The sequence below is a fragment of the Cebus imitator genome, unplaced genomic scaffold (genome assembly GCF_001604975.1).
Source record: "Cebus imitator isolate Cc_AM_T3 unplaced genomic scaffold, Cebus_imitator-1.0 Scaffold923, whole genome shotgun sequence".
NCBI lineage: Eukaryota > Metazoa > Chordata > Mammalia > Primates > Cebidae > Cebus > Cebus imitator.
The window spans coordinates 10,961-22,505 of record NW_016108238.1 but is presented as its reverse complement, the minus strand read 5'-3'; the positions used below and the strand labels follow the sequence as shown (position 1 = coordinate 22,505).

At 43.9% G+C, this 11,545-nt stretch overlaps 1 protein-coding gene across 4 annotated transcripts in view; it reads right to left on the bottom strand.

The window, feature by feature from the left end:
• The window catches only part of LOC108298261 (neuroblastoma breakpoint family member 15-like), a 32,368-nt gene that overhangs the window by 17,392 nt on the left and 3,431 nt on the right, over positions 1-11,545 (bottom strand). Inside the window, exons 1-2 of one of the 4 annotated variants that reach the window (XM_017520973.2) lie at positions 6,951-7,006; positions 592-661 (exon numbers count right to left, since the gene is read on the bottom strand). The gene's annotated coding sequence lies outside the window, so the exon portion shown is untranslated. Of the gene's footprint in view, positions 1-591; positions 703-4,046; positions 4,143-6,950; positions 7,007-11,545 lie in introns of those variants that run through there. The other 3 variants (XM_037735707.1, XM_037735706.1, XM_017520974.2) reach the window with 3 other exon arrangements.

The following is an 11,545-nucleotide window of genomic DNA, read 5'->3' as shown; positions in this document are numbered from 1 at the left end:
TTTTTTTGAGACAGAGTCCTCCTCTGTCACCCGACTGAAATGCAGTGGCACAATCTCAGTTCACTGCAACCTCTGCCTCCTGGGATCAAGTGATTCTCTCGCCTCAGTCTCCAGACTAGCTGGAACAATAGGCACATACCACTAAGCCCAGCTAGTTTTTGTGTTTTTAGCAGAGACAAGGTTTCACCATGTTGGCCAAGATGGTCTTGATATCTTGACGTTGTGATCCACTCGTTTTGGCCTCCCAAAGTGCTGGGACTACAGGTGCAAGCCACCACACCTGGCCGACTTTTGCCTTCTTATAACCACAATATATGTTTTATGAAGAAGATTTTACTGCTAGCTCCATTTAGAAAGAATAAATATGAGCTACGGTTTAGGTTTTATGCCCTGGACTTAATATTTTTATAATTTCTCTTTGGAGATTAAATTTTCATGTAAATAGGAAAATACTTATTACTTATAAAAGCAAATCCGTTATTGGTTTGAGTTTCTGATGCTGAAGCACAAACTGTTGACTTTCTCTTTGTCTGTCCCCATCAGTGCCGCTCATTGTCTCCCAGTATGACCTGGCCATGCCCCTGCACTTACCCTCATCCTGCTCAACCATCTCCATGCACCGTCCAATTCCATCTGTGATTCAGGCTCCTCCCAAGGCTCCCTGAAACGGGTACAGGTCTCAGGACATCAGACACATTCCAGGGACAATAGTAACCCATACTGTAAAGCGGGCAGCTGTGTTCCCACTCCCCTGACGTTGGCAGTAATGTCCTAGGACTGGAAGAAATATTGTCCCTTGTTAGGGGATCTGTTCTTCATGTCTCAGGGTCTGTGATCTAGTGCACACAACTGTCCTGAATGTGAATGAACTTGCTAAATTTCTGGTTTCTTGCTAGGTGGGTAGAAGAGATTTGTAAGACTTCCTTACTTACCCATGTCTGCTAAGTCTGAAATCTTACCAGTATGATTCCTTATCTTGTAAGGGGCAGCATAGGGAAAATTGGCCCCATTGCCATGCAAAGAGAGGTAAAGTGAATTTCTACTCAAAGCAACCTTGAATTTGAAACTGGGTCTTCCACTGTTTCAAAGCTGGACTGTAGGTCCAACTGTGCATATATTTGGACATCATATCTTCATCAGAATTCTCAGGCATGTGTCCTCAAGGGCTTGTGTGTCAGCTGTACTCAGTATAAAGTTATTTCTCATTATGTCAAGTTATAATTAACTTGCCAGGACATAATTCATTATGAAGATCAAGTTATTTATCATTATGGCAAGCACAAATTTAGAAGACTTATTAAATTTACTTCTTTGTTTCCCCAGCTGGAAACACTCAATAGCTACTGATATCACCAGTGTCCTCTGAATACCTTCGCTGTGTTAACTGCTTTGACTCAACATGGAGCAGAGGCATGGGTGTACTGTACCTCAAGATGCTGAAATATGGCTGAAGTCCAGGGTCACTGGCCCAGGCCATCCACTGAGGTCATCTCATGTGGCATCGGCCACTGGTTTCAATGAACCCACCATCACTACACTTCTCATGAATCACCAGTCACTAGACTGAGAATTGTGTGAAGGTTGGGATCCTATTTTACTCACCTCTGTGGTCATGGTTCTTAGCTAAGGGCCCAGCACAGAGGGACCTCTCAGCAGTGTACATCTATGACTAAATAAAATTGATTAGAAACCTCCAACCCTTTCACCTACATTTCTGTCCCCAGTGTCTTGTAAGGGATGCTCTTTCTCTCAGAATGCTGCAAATCCCCTTCCCTAGAGAGGCGCCTGCCCTACACCATCCCTGCCCCAGGATCCTCTCCTGTGGGAGCTTGAAGGAAGACTAGTCTGTTCTGAAAATGTTTTTTTTTTTTCTTTTGAGATGGGGTTTCACTCTTGCTACCCAGGCTGGAGTGCAATGGCACAATCTCAGCTCACTGCAACCTCCATCTCCTGCGTTCAAGCAATTCTCCTGCATCAGCCTACCGAGTAGCTGGGACTACAGGTGTGCACCACCATGCCAAGCTATTTTCTTTTGTATTTTCAGTAGAGTTGGGGTTTCACCATGTTGACCAGGATAGTCTCAATCTCTTGACCTTGTGATCCACCTGCCTTGGCCTCCCAAAGTGCTGGGATTATAGGCGTCAGCCACCATGCCCGGCCAATCTGAAAATGTTCTCTTATGCTTCCCCCTGTCATTAGGAGCAATGTCCTTTGACATACCCTCCCACCCTCCGGGCTGCCACAACACCTCAGTTGGGTAGAACTACCGTATCTTGTTGAAATGATCTGCTTATGTTCTTCCACTCACTGGCTTGAGTTTCTTTACAGACATTAAATACCTGAATTCCAAGGGCTTAGCACAGTATAAAGAAAATTAAATACTCAATAAATGTTTATGAGAAGCTTCCCTCAACTGAATGTGGGTAACCCCCCATATAGGCACTGAGAGCTAAGCAGAACCCGGGGCACAGTTAGGGCTTGAGGAATGTCTCACTTTATAGTGTTACTACTCAGCTATTTCCTTTTATATAATCCTTTACATAATCATATATTAGTTTATCAAAATAGGGCTGGAAGTCTCCCTTTATATAATCCTCTATATATAATCATATAATAGTTGATAGTATGAGTGCCTAAAGAACATTTCCCTACATATATACCTATAATTATACCTTAATTCATAATCGGAGGAATGCCTAGAGTGGACACAGTACAGAGCATGAATTAAGGAATAAGCAGCTTATAATCTGTGGAATGCCTGGAGCAGATACAGTGCAGAGCATGAATTAAGGGAAAACAGTTATACCAGGACAAGAATCCATGGCCCAGGCGGCAGCGTTCAGTATCGTAAAGATACCCGCCGTATGTTAGGCTTAGGGTGAGAGCCACTCCTCCTGATAAAGGAGTTGTAGGACCTTGCTCCAGTTCTTGTGGAAGGCTGCCCTCAGACCGGCAATCCACCTTGGTGACTGTAAACTTTATCAGCTCTTGCTACTGTGCTGCTTGAAAATCATCTTCCCATAGAATTCATTGGAAGCTGCCAGAAGGTGGCGGTAACCTTGACAGCTCAGTCACTGCTCTGTGACTTAAGGCATCCTCCTATAAATCTTCTTAGAAGTTTTCCCATAGATAGAAGTATCACACACTGCACCCTCTTCACTGCACACGGCCCACCTTCAAGCCTCGGTGACTTAATGGGGGTGGACCCCTTACTGCACACGGCCCTTGCCTTCATGGGAATGGGCCCCTTGCTGTGCGCTGTCCACCTTCTGGCCTAGGTGACCTAATGGGGTGGACCCCATGTTTTATTGCTCACAACCCTATCACTATCCTTAAAGATGATTTCACTCACTGCCCTGCCCCCTAACCTATACACAATAAATACTCATGCTTCTGGACATTCGGGGCTCATTCACCAGCCTTGGCTTATAGGTGGCGTGGCCCCCCTCAGCCCAGCTGCATTTTCTTTGTACTTCTGTGTCCTGTCTCTTTATTTCTCAGATCCTGAGCCTCAGCACAGCATAAGGCTCACCCCACGACCCGGTGGGGCACTCAGCCCTACATTGGGCTCCAAACGCACCCTACACTGAAGGTGCAGAAGAATAGTATAAGTATCACTGCTTCATATGCAAGCAAGGGACACTTACTGTGGCACCTGACCTAGGGCAGAGCTTTTCGATGTAAGAATGGACATCTCCACCCTTCTCCAAGCACGGTTATTCCCTCTAACCCACACTGACCTCAAGAGTATCCATTGCTATGGCAGCCCTGAGGTCGAGGTTCCTATGTCTGGGGTGAGGGCCCATAGTCATATCATCCCCCTCTTGGAGTTGAAGCTGCCCTTCACTATAAACCAGCTGTGATCTACCCTATGGCTCTCCCTGGACAGAGGCAGGAGATTCCTGTGGAGTAAATTTCTCTCTCAGTCCTCACTGCTCAGCTCATGCTGCTCCTTGAGAATTTAAATGATCATAGGTATTACCCATTTCCCCTCAGGCTTCTGTCCCAGTTTGTCCTTATTCTCCCCTTCTTTGGTTTTCATTTACCAATGCCTTGTCCTTTGTGGATTATTCTCATCCCCTAAACCTGCTGACTTTCTTTCTTCCACCTGTTCCCTCAGCTCTGGGATTCCAGCACGTAGACTCAGCTCGGGCTCCTGCAGGAGACACACAGTCAGGTCTCAGCTGAAGGTCCGAGGCAGCACTGAAAACCATCTCAATTCCTCATAGACTCAGAGAAAACAGAGCAGGAAGGGACCTCAGAGAGGTACAATAAGCCCCTATCTTACCGATGAGGAACATGAGCCCAGAAAGACTGAGACTCTCCCAGGCTCCTGCCCTCACCACTTGGCGGCAGCAGATTCACCACAAGCCTTGGCCTCAGCCTCCCTGTGCAGAGCAGGTAACTCACCCTCCAGAAGCTCGCTGCTGCCTTTCATAAACTTTAAATGAAAAACAGCAATTGCCATTGTGAAAACAAAAAGAGTAAAAGGCCCTTTCCTTGGACAAACGCTTTATCACAGTTCTATAGTCCTGGCATTTATACTTAGCTGTCATTCACTGGCTGGTAGACTGGGGCAGGGAGCACACAGGATTAAATAGCGTTTCACACAACCCTGCTTTCCCGGCCTGGGCTCTCAGCTCCTCCGTTCTTCTTCAGAAACTTTCTTCTGCTAGAGTCCAGGCCCTCACCTGGGTCATTTCTCCATGAAGATCCCTGTTATTTTCTTCCTCTCCTGGAGATAGAAAGGGCAGAGATTGGTTCTGGGCCTCTATAGTCTTAGGTTTTCTCCTAAGCCAGCCAGGTCAGCTGAAAGCAATCATGACTCAGAGAGGTCAGGACAGTGAAGAGGAGCACGGGCTCACAAGGACAGGCCCTCGTGGAGATGGTCAGGACCGTAACATGGGCAACATCTGACCAATTCTGCTGGGGATGATGCAAAAAAAATTAAGTGGAAGATGCTGCCATGAGGAAAAAAAGGGAATAACCAAAAGAGTAGGGGAAGAAGAAAAATAAAATGTTTTCAGTAACAATAGAAAAAAATGCAGAGCCCAGAGGCAAAGCCCCCTGTCACAGAGGGTTAGTTCCAGGCTGAAGAGCCTAATCAAGAAATTCCTGCTGGACTTTGCTCGGCCCCATTTCAAAATCGTTTTGGATCAGTGACTTTGTTCCCTCCACTTTCCCTCTTTTTGAACAAGAATCACTAGCATCGTTATTCTGTGACTGTCCCACCAGTGCACTTTGAGGACAGATAAGCTGTTTGTTCAGTTTCACAGGTCAACAGAGGTAAGGGAATTATATCAAGGATCTGTACTTGGGCCAGGCACGGTGACTCATGCCTGAAATCCTAGCACTTTCAGAGGCCTAGGGGGATGGACCCCCTGAGGTCAGGAGTTTCAGACTAGCCTGGCCAATAGGGCAAAACTCCATCTCTACTAAAAATACAAAACAATTAGCTGAATCCAGTGGTGCATGTCTGTAATCTCAGCTGCTCAAGAGGCTGAGGCAGGAGAATCGCATGAACCCAGGAGGCAGAAGTTGCAGTAACCCAAGATCACACCACTGCACTCCAGCATGGGTCACAGACCAAGACTCGCTCTCAAAAACAAAAACAAAAAATAATCTGTACTTAATGGAAACCCTCAGAAGCCTCATTCACACTTGGTGTAGATGATTTAAATGAGATTTTAAACTTTCGATCAGATTAGAGCTACATGATATTTTTCACTTTGAACTAATTCATTCATGACACGAAACTTGAAAACCTTAGGTGGGAGGGTGAATGTATTTTGCATCTGTGAGGAACGTGAATGTCTGGGGACCAGAAGTTGAACTGTGATAAGTGGAATTTCCAAAATGGTCTCCAAACCTGCTGTACCCTTATCTCTGGAACTTGTTAAGCTAATGAGACATTTCTGTGATTATGTTGTTACATGGCAATCATATGACTTTAAAGAGTGATATGGTTTGGCTCTGTGTCCCCACCCAAATCTCATGTTGAATTACTATCCTGAGTGTTAGAGGTGGGGCCTGGTGGGAGGTTATTGGATCATGGGGAAGGTTTCTAATGGCTTAGCACCATCCCTTAAGTGCCGTCGCATGACAGAGTTTCCATGAGATCTAGCTGTTTAAAAGTATGTAGCACTTTCCCCCGCTGCTCTCTCTTTCCCTTTCCCTCTCCCTCTCTCTCTCCCTCTCTCTCTCTCTCTCCCCCTCCCCTCCCCCCAGGTCCCTGCCAGCCATGTGAAGACCATGCCTGTTTCCACTTCCACCATGATTGTAAGCTTCCTGAGGCCTCCCCAGAAGCAGAAGCCTGCACAGCCCACAGAACCGTGATCTGATTAAACTTCTTTCTTTATAAATCACCCAGGTCATTCATTATAACACTGCAAGAACAGACTAATACAAAGGCTGAGTTCTCCTGAGTGCACTGGATAGAATCACAACACTCCCTAAGTGTCAGAGATTTCTCTAGTGGGTAGAAGACATAGTCAGAGAGACGATGGGAGCTGGAGAAGAATTCCATGGGCTGTTGTTGGTTGGAAGATGGGAAAGGTGAGAAAGAATGCAGGTGGCCTCTCGAATCAGGGTGTCTCCTGGCTGAGAGCCAGGAGCACTAAAAAAGGGATCTCAGTCCTCCACCCACAAGAGGAATTCTGCCAATACATCTGTAGTGAACTTGGAAGAGTAGCCTGAGCTCTAGATGAAAAACACAGGCAGCCCATAACTGGATTTCAGCCTCCTAAGACCCTGATCAGAGAACCCAATCATTCCTGATCCTGTAGTTTCAAACCACTAACTTGTTATAATGCACTAATAGGTAGCAACAGAAAACTAGTTACAGGTTCCTATCTATACTCTGTTTATATTTTCACATACATGTATGCTAATCCCTATTGGCACAAAAAAGAAAAAAAAAGCAAGGGGCTACAGTAAAATATTATACTTACCTTTACGGGAGCACTGTAAGGGCTGTTCCAGAACCCTTGCAACTTGAAAAAGATAATGAAGGGCATTTCAGGCAGGTGAGAAGTGTCTCTTCAATGTTACCAATCCAATTTCTGAAAGAAAAAAAAAGATGGTAAAATATTTAATTCCCAGCCAGGTGTGGTGGCTCATGCATGTAATCCCAGTACTTTGGGAGGCTAAGCTGCGTGGATCACCTGGGGTTGGTAGTTCGAGACCAGCCTGACCAACATAAAGAAACTCTTTGTCCACTAAAAATACAAAATTAGCCTGGCATGGTGGTACATGCCTGTAATCCCAGCCACTCGAAAGGCTGAGGCACAAGAATCACTTGAACCCTAGAGGGAGAAGTTGCAGTGAGCTGAGATTGCACATAGCACTCCAGCATGGTGGCTCATGCCTGTAATCTCAACACTTTGGGAGGCTGAGAAGGGCAGATCACCTGAAGTTGGGAGTTCAAGACCAGCCTGACCTACACGGAGAAACCCTGTCTCTACTAAAAATACAAAATTAGGTTGGCATGGTGGTGCATGCCTGTAATCCCAGGTACTCAGGAGGCTGAGGCAGGAGAATTGCTGGAAACCAGGAGGCAGAGGTTGCAGTGAGCCGAGATCTCACCATTGCACTACAGCCTGCACAACAAGAGCGAAACTCCGGCTCAAAAACAAACAAACGTAACTCCGCATAACATTATCTGAAAATTCATCATCTACATTTCTAATAGATGGATTTTTTTTTTTTAGCTCTTTCACTTGTGATCACCAGACAAGGTTTGATAGTAACTATCTGTTACCAGCATAGACGAACCAATTCAAGGAGAGCAATAAACAGGACTACTACTAAGTTCCCCCAAAGAAAGTCCTTAGAATAAAATATCTCCTCTAGTTTACACAGGAGTAAGACAATGGTCCATTAGATAAAATCCCAATCTAATAAAAGCTGAAATGTAATGTTGTCTGTTTCCCAAATTTAAATTTTGTTCAGGCTCCGTCACGATGACCAGGGATTGGAAAATGATTGCAAAGAGCCTCTGGGGAATCTGGGGAAAAAAGAAATGTAGTCTATATTCTAAGAGGGGACTGAGGTGATGGCTACAAAATTCTACATATCTAATGGAATTATTCAGTTCTACATTTGTGATTAGTGACTTTATTACAAGTAACTTGTTTAATGAGATTTCTGGTTTCAACTCCAACTTGTAAGGAGCCAGGAGGTCACCACTTGTCCTCATAACAAGAAAGAAGCTGAACAAACTGAAAATTATCAAACCTTATTAGAGGGACTAGAGGAGAGGTCACAGGACAAATTGCCTTGCTGAAAAGAAAGACAGGCAAACACAGGGAACAGAAGCTGCTGAAGCCAGCCACTGGGAGGAGCACTTAAATGATACTGACAGATGACTAGACGCTGAGGGTGGCCTGGCTTGAGCATTCAAAACTCCTTGGGGCCCAGATTTAGGGGGCATCTCACACTTTTCTAAGTTTTACCACCTGGAGCCCAACCAGGTTCTCATGGTAAAGATCAGAAAAATGCCCACAGAACTGACACTGCCGACTTCAGCACTAATTATAAAGCTACAGTAACCAAAGAGTATGGAAATTTGTGAAGGAAGAAAAAAACAGACAAATAGGTCACCAGAAAAGACTACAGAGCTCGGAAATAGACTGATCTTTGAGAAAGGCGCAAAGGCAATTTAACAGGGAAAGGATAGTCTTTTCAACAAATGGTGCTAGAATGACTAGATATCCACATGTGAAAAATAAATCAATCTAGACACAGATTTTACACCTTTCACAAAATGGATCTTACCCCTGAATGTAAGGTGCAAAACTGTAAGACTCCTAGAGGATAACACAGGGGAAAATCTGGGTGACTGTGGGTTTAGCGATGACTTCTCAGATACAATGTCAAAAGCACAATCCAGGAAGGAAAAAATTGATAAGCTGGACTTCAATAAAATTAAAAACTTCTGCTCTGTGAAAGACATTGTTAAGAAAATGAATAAACAAGTGATACACTGGGGAAAAAACATTGGCAAAGTACAGATCTGATGGAATGTCTGGTGTCCAAAATATATAAAGGACTCTTAAAACTCAATAATAAAAAAGCAAACCACCCAATTTAGAAATGGGCAAAAGATCTGCATACTTCACCAGAAAAGACATATGGATGGCAAATAAGCATATGATAAAGATGCTCGATATCATGTGTCACTAGGAAATTGCATATTAAACCAATGAGATACCACTACACTATAATATATACTTAATAGAATGGCTCCAATCCAAACAAGTGACAATACCAAAGGCTGGCAAAGATGCAGAGCAACAGGAACTCTCATTCACTGCTAGTGGAAATGCAAAATGCTAGTCACTTTGGAAAACAGTTTGGCAGTTTTTTTTTTTTTGGCAAAGCTAAATATAGCCTTGCCACATAGTCCTGCAAATAGCAGTTTTAGGTATTTACCACAGTAATGTGAAAACATGTTCACTCAAAACCTTGCATCCAGGTATTTACAACAGTTTTGCTCATACTTGTCAAAAACTGGAAATAACCAAAATATCCTTTACTAAGTGAATGGCTAAACAAACTGTGGAATATCTGTACAACACAATATGATTTGTGATAAAAAGAAATGAGCTATCAGGCCATGAAAAGACATGAAGGAACTTTAAATCCATAATGCTAGGAAGAAACTAGTCTAAAGACTCTACACACTGTATGATTCCAACACTAGGACATTCCAGGAGAGTCAAAATGGTAGAGATAGTGAAATGATCAGTGATTGCCAAGCGTGGAGGAGGGATGAATTGGTTGAACACAAGGAAGTTTTCAGCAGTGAAACTCTGTGAGATACTGTACTGAGGATTCATGACACTAGGTAATTGTCAAAACCCACAGAACTATAAAACTCAAAGAATGAACCCTAATGTAAACTATGGAGTTTAGTTAATAATAACATATCAATATTGATTGATCAATTGAAAACATCTATCACACTAATGCAAGATACTAATGATAGAGGAAATTGTGTTCTAGGGGACAAGAGAGAATAGGGGAATTCCCTGTGCTGTCGGTTCAATTTATCTGTAAACCTAGAATTATTCTAAAAAATAATGTCTATTAAATTTTATTAAAATTATGACATGACAGCCCCAAATCAAAATGTTGGTGGCATCCTGTTACTGTGTGGTTAATACTGGGCATTGGGGTGGATCAACCTGGAGTCAGAACGGTTGTAGATATCAATGCCTGTGCCTTCAACCTCTGGTTCTGTTGGTGACCCTGGAATCCAGAGAGCAGGTCAGTTAGCTTGAGATAGCCTCAGTGCTCCAGATAGTGCAGGCTTCTGGTAAGGACAGGGAGAAATCATCTCAGGGCAGTGATATGACTGATACAGATTTTATTTTGGATATGGGTGAATCTTGAAGTCGGAAAAAGTATTTAACTTAGAAGACAGATACTCTCTGCTCATGATGTTAAGAACAAATTTAGAATCGTTGTTAAACTTACATCTTTATTTCCCTAGCTGGCCAGGACCTCATCAGTAACTACTGATGTCACTAGTGTCCTCTGATCACCTTGGCAGTGTTAACTGTTTTGACCCAACAGGAAACTGAGGTGTTGCTTGTACCTAAGATGCAGACACCTGGCAGAAATCCAGGGTCACTGGCCCAGAGCAAGTCATCCAGCTGTTGATAACAACCAGAAGGGGGACCCAGCCATCCACTGAGGTCATCTCCATGCAGCATGAGCCACTTGCTTTAATGAAGCCACCATCACTACACTTTTCATAACTTGCTATTCACTGGACTGAGTTCTGTGAAAGCTGAGATCATATTCTTACTCGTCTCTGTGTTCATGATTCCCAGCTTAGGGTCTGGCACTAAGGAAGATCTCAGCAGTGTTCACTGAAGATAGGATAAAAGTGACTACAGATATCCAATTCAATCACCAACATTCCTCTCCAAAATGTCCTACCAGGGATGCTATAATTTCTCCCAAGATGCAGCAAGCCCCCTTCCTACACCTGTAGACCCCTGCTCTACACCAGTCTTGCCCCAGGATCTTCTGTGGGACACTGGAGGAAAAACGGGACTACTCTGAAGAATTCCTCTTATGGTTCCCCTTGTCATTAGGAGCAATGTCTTCACTAACACTCCCATTCTCTTGGCTGCCATGACACCCCACTTTCAGAGAATCACTATATTTTCTTGAAATCATGTCTCTGTGTTCTTTCTCTCATGAGCTTGAGTTCCTTGGGGAAACACTACTATTTGAACCCCGAGTGCTTAACACAGTGTAGAGAAAATTAAACACCCAGTAAATACTCATATCATATAGATACCTTCCTCAACTGAAAGTGCAGAGGAAGAGTGTAACTATCACTGCTTCATACTGGCAAGAAAAACTTATTCTGACACCTGATCTAGGACAGAACTGTTTCATTTAAGAACAGACATCTCTAACCCTTCTCCAAGCATGTTCCTTCTCTCTAACCCGTACTGACCTGAAGAGCATCCACTGCTACGGCAGCCCCGAGGTCGAGGCTCCTGGGTCTGGAGTGGGGCTCACGGTC